This window comes from Hyperolius riggenbachi, chromosome 6 (genome assembly GCF_040937935.1).
Source record: "Hyperolius riggenbachi isolate aHypRig1 chromosome 6, aHypRig1.pri, whole genome shotgun sequence".
In the NCBI taxonomy this organism is placed as follows: domain Eukaryota; kingdom Metazoa; phylum Chordata; class Amphibia; order Anura; family Hyperoliidae; genus Hyperolius; species Hyperolius riggenbachi.
Genome location: NC_090651.1, coordinates 295,747,018 through 295,761,661, shown reverse-complemented (window position 1 = coordinate 295,761,661; position 14,644 = coordinate 295,747,018). Strand labels below are relative to the sequence as shown.

At 46.6% G+C, this 14,644-nt stretch overlaps 1 protein-coding gene across 1 annotated transcript in view; it reads left to right on the top strand.

Moving 5' to 3' along the window:
- The window catches only part of LOC137521621 (protein kinase C and casein kinase substrate in neurons protein 1-like), a 156,325-nt gene that overhangs the window by 556 nt on the left and 141,125 nt on the right, over positions 1 to 14,644 (top strand). The gene's annotated exons all lie outside the window — the stretch shown is intronic.

Here is a 14,644-nt window from a genome sequence, read left to right as displayed (position 1 = left end):
TCCTTATCCCTTACAAGTAGTAGGTGATATATTCCGCATCCCATTGACTTTAATGAAGTCTGTAGGCTTAACCACTTGCCGACCGCGCACTCATAACGCGCGTCGGGCAAAGTGGCAGCTGCAGGACCAGCGACGCAGATCTGCGTCGCCGGCTGCAGGCTAATTAATCAGGAAGCAGTCGCTCGCACAAGCGGCTGCTTCCTGTCAATTCACGGCGGGGGGCTCCGTGAATAGCCTGCGGGCCGTCGATCGCAGCTCGCAGGCTAAATGTAAACACAAGCAGAAATAATCCGCTTTGTTTACATTTGTACAACGCTGCTAACAGTAGCAGCGTTGTACCAGATCAGCGATCCCCGGCCAATCAGCGGCCGGGGATCGCTGTCACATGACAGGCAGGAACCTGTTAGAGACTGCACAGGACAGATCCGTTCCTGTGCAGCCTCCGATCTCCGGGGAAGGAAGGGAGGAGAGGGGGAATCCTGCGGTGGAGGGGGCTTTGAGGTGCCCCCGCCAGCCACACGCAGGCAGGAGCGATCAGCCCCCCCAGCACATCATCCCCCTAGTGGGGGAAAAAAGGGGGGCGATCTGGTCGCTCTGCCTGGTGTTTGATCTGTGCTGGGGGCAGTAGAGCCCACCCAGCACAAATCAGCGAAATCAGTGCTGGTCCTTAAAGTGATCCTTAAGTCAACTGTAAAAAATTAGATTTACTCACCTGGGGCTTCCCTCAGCCCCCAGCAGCCGATCAGTGCCCTCGCAGCCCCGCTCCGACGCCCCAGGACCCGCCGGCGAGCACTTCCGGTTTGGCCGTCACCGGCCGACAGGCATGGGAACGCGAGTGATTCTTCGCGTTCCCAGCCTGTATATCGCCCCCTATGCTGCTATTGCGGCCTCCTGGCAAAAGTTGGTCTTATAAGGACCTCCTGGCCGCAATAGCAGCATAGGGGGCGATATACAGGCTGGGAACGCGAAGAATCACTCGCGTTCCCATGCCTGTCGACCGGTGACGGCCAAACCGGAAGTGCTCGCCGGCGGGTCCTGGGGCGTCGGAGCGGGGCTGCGAGGGCACCGATCGGCTGCTGGGGGCTGAGGGAAGCCCCAGGTGAGTAAATCTCATTTTTTACAGTTGACTTAAGGTTCACTTTAAGGGGGGGGGGGGGGGGGGTAAAGGCTGGGTCATCAAGTGGTTAAGGACTGTGCTTGCTGGACTTTTTTTTTAACTACATTTTTTTTTAAACTATTTTTCATGCGACCTTTTTACCGCATGTTTACTGCACGTTTAATGGCTGTTTCCACATCTTTTTTTTACCGCATGCGGAAAACATGCCGAAAATATTAGTGAATGTGGAAAAAATGTGGAGTTTACCGCTGGCGGAAATTTTGCGGTAAAAATTTGCGGTGTTTTTTCCTCTTAGTGAATAGAGCCCTTTGTCTCTTTTTCTATGCAAATAATATGTTGTTTTATAATTAAAACCACACCGGTCCTTTCTATCCTGGTTCATTTTCCTTCTTATGCACATTTTAAAATGAGTAATATCTCAATTTAAAGGATGGGAGTCAATCAAACACATTTTTTAGTAGAGAAATATATATTTTCTTATGAAATCTTTATGGTATGCGTGATGAGGGGTGTGATAGGGGTGTGGCAGGGGCGTGGCTTAAGTGTTCCTCTTTCTCATCTTAAAAAGTTGGGAGGTATGCCTTTTCCAATGTCGCAGTGGCCATTAGAGGTGTAGGCAAATAGTTCACCTCGCAGGTGAGCTGCTTGACGTGAACATCTATGGGCAGCCTGGCCCTGTACTACTCCCGGGTCACAATGTCCCGCAGTAGTACGCATGCCCCGGCCTGGACGCGTCCTTTAGTATGCAGGCCCAGCGGTGCGCGTCCTTGATTGTGCGCCTGTAGCCGGGCACGCTTTGCGCATGTGCATGACCTCACGAAGCGTGCCATGCGTACTAATGGACCCATGCGGACACGAGTATGCGTACTAATGCGGGACATTGCGACCCGGACATAGTACAGGGCCGGGCTGCTCATAGATGTTCGCTGGTGAGCTGTTCACCACCATCTCTAGTGGCCATTAATCTCTGAGACTGTCCACACTACCTGCGGGGCAATGCGCTATTACCACTGAACACTCATTTGCATTGGAGTCAATGACACCCCAACAATCTATTTAGATTGTGTTGGTGATGGGCACATGCGCCGACAGGGCAAAAATCAATTACATCCAGCAGGGAGCAGGTCACTGTTAGGAACGGAAGGGGGTTTGGGTGTAGCTACGCAAATTGCACTGTTGGTGCTGTCTGCCGTAGAGTGTGTGAAATACGACATGGTGCAGATTGTTCTGCGGCAAGCTACCTACAGGAACAATTGTGATTAGGTCAAATCACAACTTGCGGATCATCTTCTTGGAGTTGAACTTTGGTGTTGGGATTCATCTGACTCATGTATGTGTTGGCTATACTATTAAGCGCTGGCATCTGTTACAATTACAAGTACATGCCGCCCAATTATCTACAGTCACCCTCTTTAAATTCTAAGGTTTTGCACATCAGGACGTAAAATAAATCATCTGGTTCTTAGCAGGATGATCAGATCAGAAGAACAATAACACATGACATTGTTATGATCTCGCTTGATCTTCGCACCAACTGTGCCCCTGGCACTTCTGGGTGTGGGACGGAGTGAGGCGGTCCTCCGCTTGCTGGTCGGGTTGAATACGTTGGTCCTGCGGCGCAGTGTGCGTGTGTTGGGGGTCGTGGGATTCAGAAGCATGTGGCCTTGTACCGGCATTATGCACTGACAGGAAGTGTCAGCTGACTCAGGAGGCCTGATTGGTAGATAGTTGGGTGAGTCTTCTGATTGGTGGCTGTGTACTATTTTAGCCCGTAATAGTATTAGCTGCTGGTAGTTTCTGGGTGTGACCTGTCTATACTACTTTTTACCTTTGCTTTAATCAACCCTTGCCTGAACCTAACTATTCTGTGGATTGCTGCCTTGACCGACCCTTGCCTGAATTAGACTATTCTATCGTCTGCTCCCTGGTATTACAATTGATTGTGTTATGTTTATGACCCCTGGCTTGTTTGGACTACATTACTATCTGAACTTTTCCTGTAGTACTGCCTAGTGGGTTCTGGTGGTATCTCAGCCTTTATACCTTGCGCTCTTAAAGGCCTGGATGTAACTGAATGCTGGGACAACGCACTTGTCATTGCTCGGCTGATTGATAACGCCCAGGGTCGTAGCAATAGCCATAGCAGCTGCTATGGGGCCCCGGGGCTTAGGGGGCCCAGCTGGTACTTAATGTATTCAACATTAACATTCTTGTGTTCCTCCACCCTCAAACTTTGTCTCAGTTCCCATGTACTATGTGCAGTGTTGACTGCATGAGAATGTAAATTGCCCAAATAACTCATATCCACACGGTAGGGGCAGCTGGCATTGCTTAAAAGTGCCTACATCTGAGGGCCCTATGAAAGTTTTGCTATGGGGCCCCATGATCTCTAGCTACGCCACTGATGACGTGCTTTACAGGGTGAAGACTGCGGAGGAGATTGGGACATAAGGACTGATATGAAGGCAGGGAATCCTCTAGGCCTCACTGTGTCAATATTTAACACTATGGAACTCCCTACCTCCACCCATTAGGGCAACTCCTTCCTTCAATATCTTCAAGAAGGCCCTCAAAACTCACCTTTTCACTCTGGCCTACCACCTCTCACAATTGCTCTAAACCCACAGCTGAACTCTGGTCCCCTACCTTTCGTGTCCTTACCTCTCCCTCTAGATTGTAAGCCTTTGGGCAGAGTCCTCCTCCTTTTGTGTCCTACCTGATCATGCACCTCCATTACTGTGCACCCATGCTATGCATCTGAGTGAACCTAACTTGCCTAATCTCCATGCTCCCATCCAGTGACTGACTAAGCATTGCCTGGTACTCATACTGTGCTGTGTGATCTGGTCTTTCTTGTATTCCTGTATTGTCTTATCGCTGTATGTCACCCCTAAATATTGTCTGTAACCTAAACTAATGTCCAGCGCTGCGTAATATGTTGGCACTTTATAAATACAATAAATAAATAAACAGAGACAGTCTTCACAATTGTAAAATAATAGCTGAACCCTGGATGCACATTACCATCTCGTGCCATCTGCTGTGCCGCTAGTCAGAGTTCAGCTATGCATTTTACTCAGTCGGCACCACCATAGCTGCAAATTGCATTGTAGTCTATATGGTCCATATAGTTTCACTCCTAACACCCACCTAAGGGCTTGTTCCCATTTGCAACGCAGGGGGCTGTGCATTAGCACAGCTCTGCGTTGCATGACGTGATTCCCCCAGAGGCGCTGTGGGATCGCTGTGCAATCACGCCAAAATGCGTGCAACCATGCGTTGCAATTCAGTCTGTGCACTCTCTGATGTGCCTGCGATCGCGTATCCAAAAGCTCGGCTAAAATCGTGCATATGGAAACTGATGCCTAACCATAACGTATTAGGGCCTGAGCTCACTATGGCCTCGTTCACACCATGTGCATTTGGAATCCCACATGAATGCAATTTATAAACGAGAAACGCGTTTATGCATGTTTTTGTATGCGTTTCTATGCATTTTTTCCCTAAATAATGGGAGGGATGGGGGAGGACAATCAATTATGCATACAAAAATACGCATTCCCATGCATTAAGTTACATGCGTTGCTGATCAGCAAAACTCAAAAATGCTGACAACCCTACATTTTAGCAGCACTGGCAATTGCAGCACAATGATCTGAACAGGGTCAATTGATTTAAATACATTTTATAAACACCATGCGTTACGCATGGTGTCAGCGCTGCGCTACATAAAATGTCCAATATGCGAATGCGCTACATAAAAACGTCCAATATGCGAATGAGCCCCAACAGTTGTGTCCGCTTTTCAGTTAAACATCACTGTTACAGATGCTGAAAAACAGACACAACTGTGTTAGTGGGTTCAGGCCTCAACTACTACTCACCTTTCAGCCCCTTCCCTGCAATTCCCACTCCACTTGTCTTCTGCCAGTATGCTTAGTGGAGGTGATTTGGCTACACACTAATTTGTAGTAGTTTAGGCATAACAACAATTTCTACAGAATAACCAAGGAATAAAGACTGCATTCCCCAGGACGACGTGCTGCTGTTTTGGCCACACCACATCCGAGTATCGATGCCCAGTCAACCACCTTTCCATCAAATTCCTAAGTGCCAGCATGTTAATGCTGAGGATGTCAGTGCAGCAGCCCAGCACTGGTACGCACACCGAATGCACCAACATTAACTGCTTTTAATAGGGGAATTTCATATCAACTACAGGCAGCACAGTGGTGTAGTGGATAGCACCCTTGCATTGCAGCGCTGGTCCCTGGTTCGAATCCCAGCCAGGGCACTATCTGCATGGAGTTTGTCTGTTGTCAGTGTGGGTTTCATCCTGGCACTCTGGTTTCCTCCTACATACCAAGAACATACAGAGAAGTTAATTGACTTCCTACTAACTTGGCCCTAGACTACAATGAGCATATGACTATGGTAAGGATTATCTATGAGCTCTTGTGAGGGGAAGTTAGTGACAAGTATATATCCTCTGTAAAGCGCTGTGGAAGATGTCAGCAGCACGGTGGTGTAGTGGTAGTGTAGTGCAGTGCTGGGTCCCCAGTTAGTATCCCAGCCAGGGCTTGTATGTTCTCCCCGTGTCTCATTGGGTTTCCTCCGGTCACTCCGGTTTCTTCCCACATCCAAAAAACATACAAATAAGTTAACTTGCTTCCCCAGGCTCCATCTCCTCACAACCTAGGATCACCAACACAGGGGCCCCACAAGGCTGCGTCCTGTCGCCGTTTCTGTTCTCTCTGTATACGAACAACTGCAAATCCACGTCAGACTCGGTAAAAGTAATCAAATTTGCCGACGACACGACCATTGTAGGGCTCATCACCAAGAACGACGAGAAGGCGTACCGCCACCAGGTCGAAAGCATATGCCGCTGGTGCAGAGAGAACGGTCTGGTCCTAAACACAGCAAAAACAGTGGAGATGATCGTTGATTTCAGGAGGCGCGCCTCTACCCCACCTCCAATCCACATTGATGGCATGGAAGTGGAAAGAGTCCCCAGCGTCCGCCTACTGGCCACAACTATCTCCAACGACCTGAGGTGGAACACCAACACTGTCTCAACACAGAGGAAAGCCCAACAGAGACTTTTCTTTCTCCGCCAACTGAAAAAGTTTGGTATGGCCCCAAAACTCCTGTCAAATTTCTACTCGGCCACGATCGAATCCGTCCTATGCTCGTCCATCCTGGTCTGGTACGCCAGCTCCTCCGCCAGCGACAAGCTCAAACTGCAGAGGGTCATCAAATCTGCGGAGAGGATCATCGGGAGATCCCTCCCCACTCTGGACCTCCTCTACCACTCCAGGCTGAACACCAGAGCATTAAAGATCGCCAACGACCCCTCACACCCAGGCCACCACTTCTTTAATCAGCTCCCCTTGAGCTGGAAGCTCCAGTTCCGACCCATCTTCACCAGGACCTCAAGACATAAGAACAGTTTCTTTCCCTCGGCTGTCAACCTCCTGAACTCTCTCCATGGAAATGCCCATCCTCACCCCACAATACCATGACGCACTGAAGCACTCTGCACATAGACGGCGCTCCAGCTCAAGCGTACCTTTCGTTTTTTTGTTTTTTTTTTGTATTGTAATTTATGCCACAGTGTCTTCCTCTGCATAAATGTTATATAATGTTCTAATTCTGCAAATGTTCTGTTCCTACTGCTGTCCTGTCCTGTATCTGTAAACACTGTTTATCGTGTATCAGTACCCTGTACGCACGGGCGTACCTACCGGGGATGCGACCCCCTCAGCCGCAGGGGGGCCCGGGGCTGCTCTGGGGCCCGCTCACTGTGCGTGGGGGGAGCGCTGCTCTGGACCCCCCAGCAAGGTGCTCAACTGGCCGCAGCATCTAATAGACGCTGCGCCAGTTCATTCCACGCAGCCCCGCTCCAGCAGCCTGTATAGTCTCCGGCAGGCAGAGCAGGGCTACGGCAAGATGGCCGCTGAAGAAGCCCTGCACTGGAGACTATTTGTGTCTCCAGTACAGGGCTTCAGGCCATCTTGCCGTAGCCCTGCACTCTGCCTGTCAGCGCGGGAGATGTGCTGCAGGAGGACTCGGGGAGCTGCGAGCCAGATGCCGGGAGAGGAGAAGACTTCTGTCAGGTAAGTGAATTGTTTTTTTTTCACAGGTGCATTTTTTTTTCTAGTGTCTGCTGCCTATATTGTGATTTTCAGGTGTCTGCTGCCCACATTACGATTTTCAGGTGTCTGCTGCCCACATTACAATTTTCTGGTCACTGCTGCCCACATTGCGATTTTCTGGTGACTGCTGCCCACATTATGATTTTCTGGTGACTGCTGCCCACATTACGATTTTCTGGTCACTGCTGCCCACATTGCGATTTTCTGGTGACTGCTGCCCACATTAGGATTTTCTGGTGACTGCTGCCCACATTAGGATTTTCTGGTGTCTGCTGCCCACATTACGATTTTCTGGTCACTGCTGCCCACATTGCGATTTTCTGGTGTCTGCTGCCCACATTGCGATTTTCTGGTGTCTGCTGCCCACATTACGATTTTCAGGTGTCTGCTGCCCTCATTGCGATTTTCTGGTCACTGCTGCCCACATTGTGATTTTCTGGTGTCTGCTGCCCACATTACGATTTTCAGGTGTCTGCTGCCCATATTATGATTTTCTGGTGTCTGCTGCCCACATTACGATTTTCTGGTCACTGCTGCCCACATTGCGATTTTCTGGTCACTGCTGCCCACATTGCGATTTTCAGGTGTCTGCTGCCCACATTACGATTTTCTGGTGAACTCTGCCCACATTACGATTTTCTGTCCCACATTACGATATTCTGGTGAACGCTGCCCACATTACGATTGTCTGGTGAATGCTGTCCACGTTACAATTTTCTGGTGACTGCTGCTCACGTTACGATTTTCTGGTGACTGGTGCCCACATTACGATTTTCTGGTGAACTCTGCCCACATTATATAGTTACATAGTTACATAGTTATTTTGGCTGAAAAAAGACATACGTCCATCGAGTTCAACCAGTACAATTTAGTACAACTCCAGCCCGTCCCCCACATACCCCTGTTGATCCAGAGGAAGGCGAAAAAAACCCCACCAGGCATGGTCCAATTAGCCCCAAATGGGAAAAATTCCTTCCTGACTCCAGATGGCAATCAGATAAAATCCCTGGATCAACATCATTAGGCATAACCTAGTAATTGTAGCCATGGATGTCTTTCAACGCAAGGAAAGCATCTAAGCCCCCATTAAATGCAGGTATAGAGTTTGCCATAACGACTTCCTGTGGCAATGCATTCCACATCTTAACCACTCTTACTGTAAAGAACCCTTTCCTAAATAAATGGCTAAAACGTTTTTCCTCCATGCGCAGCTCATGTCCTCTAGTCCTTTGAGAAGGCCTAGGGACAAAAAGCTCATCCGCCAAGCTATTATATTGCCCTCTAATGTATTTATACATGTTAATTAGATCTCCTCTAAGGCGTCTTTTCTCTAGACTAAATAAACCCAGTTTATCTAACCTTTCTTGGTAAGCGAGACCTTCCATCCCACGTATCAATTTTGTAGCTCGTCTCTGCACCTGCTCTAAAACTGCAATATCTTTTTTGTAATGTGGTGCCCAGAACTGAATTCCATATTCCAGATGTGGCCTTACTAGAGAGTTAAACAGGGGCAATATTATGCTAGCATCTCGAGTTTTTATTTCCCTTTTAATGCATCCCAAAATTTTGTTCGCTTTAGCTGCAGCGGCTTGGCATTGAGTACGATTATTTAACTTGTTGTCGATGAGTACTCCTAAGTCCTTCTCCAAGTTTGATGTTCCCAACTGTATCCCATATATTTTGTATGGTGCTAGACCATTGGTACGACCAAAATGCATGACTTTACATTTGTCAACATTGAATTTCATCTGCCATGTATGTGCCCATATAGCCATCCTATCCAGATCCTGTTGCAATATGACACTATCTTCCTGAGAGTTGATGATTCTGCACAATTTTGTATCATCTGCAAAAATAGCAACATTGCTCACTACTGCATCTACTAGGTCATTAATAAATAAATTGAAGAGCACTGGACCCAGTACAGACCCCTGTGGGACCCCACTGCTAACAGTCTCCCATTTTGAGTACGATCCATTGACCACAACTCTTTGTTTTCTGTCCATTAGCCAGTTCCCTATCCATGCACACAAACTCTTCCCCAGTCCTTGCATCCTCAACTTTTGCACCAGACTTCTGTGGGGAACAGTGTCGAAGGCCTTTGCAAAGTCCAAGTATATCACATCTACAGCATTCCCAATATCCATATTAGCATTCACTACCTCATAAAAGCTGAGCATGTTAGTCAAACAGGACCTGTCTTTAGTAAACCCATGTTGATGCTGACAAATAAGATTATTTTCTACTATGAAGTCATGTATAGTATCTCTTAGTAACCCCTCAAATAGTTTGCATACAACTGATGTTAAGCTTACAGGTCTATAATTTCCTGGATCAGATTTTTTGCCCTTCTTAAATAATGGGAAAACGTGGGCTGTACGCCAATCCACTGGGACTCTGCTAGTTGCAAGAGAGTCACAAAAGATAAGATAAAGGGGCTTAGCTATAACTGAACTTAATTCTCTTAGGACCCGAGGATGCATGCCATCCGGGCCAGGTGCCTTGTCTATTTTTAATTTATTTAGTCTTGCCTTTACTTCTTCCTGCGTTAAGTATTTAATATTACAGTTAGAAGATTGAGACTCTTCTGCCTCTGTAATTTGCAACAGTGCTGTTTCCTTTGTGAAGACAGAAGCAAAGAAAGCATTTAATAACTCTGCCTTACCTTGGTCGTCCACCATTGAGTTCCCACCCTCATCCTTTAGGATTCCTATACAGTCAACCTTTCTTTTTTTAGAGTTGATGTACTTGTAAAACTTTTTTGGGTTAGATTTGATATCCCTAGCGATTTGATTTTCAGCTTCGATCTTTGCCAGCCTAATTTCTTTTTTACAATTTTTATTGCACTCCTTATAATTGCTTAGTGCAGCCTCAGTCCCCTCCTGTTTTAGGACCTTATAGGCATTCTTTTTCCTCTTCATTTTATCCCTAACCTTTCTATTCATCCATAGAGGCCTTTTTTTATTCCTAGACATTTTGTTTCCATATGGGATATACATACTACAATATTGATTGAGAATACGTTTAAAAGCTTGTCCTCAACGTTACCATTTGAGTCAAGTAATTGTCCTGTAGTGCTGCCAGAAATCTGCTGCTTTTACCAGAATGGGTAGCCTCAATACCCCAGTCAATGTCTGGAAAGTTGAAGTCGCCCATAATTATGACCTCGTTTTTACTTGCAGCTTTTTCAATCTGCTGTAGTAATCGCAGTTCTGCAGCTTCATTAATAAGAGGTGGTCTGTAGCATACCCCAATAAGCAATTGGCAACTTTTATTTCCACCATGAATATTTACCCAAACGGACTCCACATCTTCGCAATCTTCCTCCATCTCATCGTTGAGGACAGCTGTAAAAGAATTCTTAACAAAGAGACAAACCCCTCCACCAAGGCCCACATTACGATTTTCTGGTGAACTCTGCCCACATTACAATTTTCTGGCCCACATTACGATTGTCTGGTAAAATGCTGCCCACTTTACAATTAATTTACAGTGAAACGCTGCCCCATTACGATTATTTGGCACCTATGGGGGGGGGCCCATCCAAATATTCGCAGGGGGGCCCAGTGATTTCTAGTTACGCACCTGCCTGTACGTGCCAAGCCCAATTCCGGGCACGGCCCAGTCGTGCTTGGTGAAATAAAGATTCTGATTCTTCTGATTCTTCTTCATAAAAATTGGTCTTAAGGTGGCCATACACTGGTAGATTTACAGCAGATTCGACCATCAGTTAGATTTCTGTCAGATGCCTGTCAGGTCGAATCTGACAGGAATCTGATGTGTGCCACAAAGTAGGAACAGATTTCCAGTAGATTTCAGAATGAAATCTAGTGGAAATCTATTAAAAATCAATCGATCGAGGCATTACTGCACCATTAGATCCAATGCAACTCTGTGGGCCATCGATCTGCTGCTGACAGACCAAGATTTTCCATCCTGTCAGATAGATCAAATCGATTGAAATCGGCCGCAAATCGATCGGCCATTCGATCGAGCATCGATTTTGCGATCGATCAAACGGTGAAATCGACCAGTGTATGGGCCCCTTTAGACTCCGCTACATACGCTGCATACACTACGATACATACATAGACATAAGACTATGGAAGACAGTTAAGGACGATATACTCTGTACAGCGCTGCGGAAGATGTCAGCGCTAAATAAATAATAAATTATAATAATATATGAATACAAAATAATAATGCTTTTGCATAGCCAATATAAACCTATTTAATGACTTGTAGTGTTTTATCATTTACACTAGGTGGCGCATTATAGCCAAAGATACATTTCTGGCTCATAAACTTTTAAAACAACTTGATGTCATTATCGGTGAACCAAACAATTACAGTCTTTGCACTTATAAACAAACATGTATGCGGCTAATTAGCGTTTACGCGCTGTGTCCGAGTCACATCATTTTTTATTTCACGCTTATTGCCATGTATAAAATTTTTGCCAGATGGCGTTCCAATAATCATGTGCGGAACTTTCCAGTGTGACATCATTCCATGTGTTGAAAGTGATATATAACTTAATTTGCGCAAGCAGAAAATTCAGTTTAGAGATTTGGCCTTTAGTATCAGGCTGTAAAGTGTTAAAAACCAGTTCAATCCAGAAGGGATAGTTCAGCTGTGCATGGTTGCTGGCAAGTTACATTGCATGTTCTGTGCTTCTTGGGGAACTCAGGGATAAGATTCCTCATCGGAAATCCCAGATCTGAAACACTGTCATCAGGCTAACCGACGTTGCCATCCCGTCTCCATAGATACCATACTGTAAAATAAAGGGAACCCGAAGATACCTAAAAAAGAAAAAAAAAACAGTTTCACTTACCTGGGGCTTCTGCCAGCCCCCTTCAGCCATCCTGTGCCCACGCATACCTGGAACGATCCTCCGGTCTCCCTGCCACGGCTCACTTTTTCTTGTGCCGGTCACTGCCCACTGCGCCTGCACAGCCCTGACCGCGCTCCTCCTCATTCGCACTCCCATTGCCGGGAGCATCAGACGCAGTAGAGATTTTCTCATACTGCACCTGCGCAGGACACTCACAGCGATGGGAGCACAAACGAGGACGCGCACAGGCAGTGGACATTGACTTGTAAATCGGCGAAAGAGAAAGTGAGCCGCGGCGGGGACCGGAGGTTCGTTCCAGGACGGCGCAGGCACAGAATGGCTGCAGGAGGCTAGCAGAAACCCCAGGTAAGTAAAACTTTTTTGTTAAGGTACAGTATGTTCAGTTCTGCTTTAAGCAAATACTTTTTTAATACATCCATATAAAGCAGAAAAGAATCCGGGCACCAAACCAAAGATTCCAATAGAAGTCACCTTTTATACATCTTCAGACATCCGACAGACATTGAATGGTGTGTGTGGCCTAACAGCTGTTTCACAGGTTAAACCTTCTTCATCAGAGGCAAAGATGTGTTTTCGCCCCTGACGAAGCGGGTTTCAACCCGCTTTGTGCGCCGCCAACCATGCTCAAATGTGATTCGGTGCTGTGGCTGCCTCACCAGTGCCAAGTGCTAGCAAGCGCTTAGCCAGTGCAGGGAGTAGCTGACAGGCGGTCAATTTACTGCCTTCAACCTTCTATGTTAAAAGGCCTAAAGCCTCATACACAGCTAGAAAATCCAGGGCTGTGGAGTCGGTACAAAAATCATCCGACTCCTCATTTTATGAAACTACCATCTCCAACTCTGACTCCAGGTACCCAAAATGGCTCTGACTCCGACTCCTCGACTCCTTAGCCTAATACTTACCAGGGCTGTGGATTTGGTACAAAAATCATCCGACTCCGACACCTCAGTTTATGAAACCACCGACTCCAACTCTGGGTACCTAAAATTGCTCCGACTCCTCGACTCCGCCTCCACAGCCCTGAGAAAATCGATACCTCGGGCACCATTACAGGGCCTAGGGCTGTAGTCTTGTTGCTAGCCATAGGCTAGAGATATGTTCTGTTGCTATGGGGAGGGTAGAGTGCTGATGGAGCACGGGAGTGATGTCACGTGAAAGCAGGGCAAGAAGGGATACACATTGCTGTCAGCCCTCGCTCTACCTAAGCGATCTGCCAGCCTGATCGCTGGCCAAAGGGGGTTAGGAAGCTACTGCACACATGCCAGTTTCTCGGCAGAGGCGGTCATTATCTGCTGCCTTGACCGAGTTTCATCTAGCGTGTGTACAGAAGCTTTAGAAACACTCTGGAACTTGTAGGTGGAGTTTCACTGGAGCATTAGAAAACTCAAATGTGCATTGGTAAATGGCTTTTGGTGTATTGGTAAATTAGAACAGTAATATTTGGTGAAAAAGCACAACACAGTACATTATTATTATCGAACAAGCGGCTTGATGCTCTTGGGGAATATGAGGGTTGATGATGACAGCTTCTGATTACCTTCATACATAAATAAACTGCATTGGAGCTTCATGATTTCCATCTAGATGGAGCTGCGAGTCAGCCAAGCCTGGTGCCGGGTGGGGCAGGCTTTATTCTTAGCTCCAGCAGCTGTCGTCTGGAATGCAGTTAGTGTAGGAACAAGGCTTCCCAAAAATCAGGACCGTGCCAACAAATCTGCAGTCACACCACCAAGTGCCAGCCGGGGATTCAGGCGTCACTCTGAAATGAAAAAGTTTTGTCCGTGACAATCTTTAACCCGTACTGTAAATGTAAAAATGACCAGAAGAGGACATTAGTGGAAGTCAGACTCTTAAAGTGTACCTGAACTCAGAACTTCCTCTCTGCTGTAAAGATCAGCAACCGCATAATAACCTTTAAAAAAAGAAACATTTCTTTGTTACAGCTGATACAAATATTGCAATACATCTGCAGTGTGTCTTCTTTTTGCTTCCATGGAAGCAGACATGTTGTTCACATCCTGTGTTTACCAATTAGATTTCTTTCGTGGCAGTCAGCTGACACAGCTGAGGGATCAAATTACAACCTGCGCTACACTCATGGCCAAAATTGTGGGAACCTCAGAAATGTTTCCAGAAAATAAGATTTTTTCAAGCATTTGATGCTCCTTGAAGGCCCGTTCACACTAGGGGCGTTTTCTGCCTTTTTTCAAGCGCAGGCGATTTTCAAAATCGCCCACAAAACACTTGTGCAATGATTCCCTATGAGAGAGTTCACAGCTGAGTGGTTTGTTTCCGATCCGCTCAGCAAAGCGCTGCCTGTACCATTTTTAAGGCGTTTTTGCTATGATGGAAGGCATAGGAAAAATGCAAAACACACACAAAATCGCTTTGTGCAGTGATTGCGTTTCGCGTTTATAAGAATAAATATATTGTATTTATTATTTTCCGGGTGAAAGAGTTCACTTCCTGACTTGCGTCAAGGAGTGAATTACAAAAATACTCAGAAAAAGT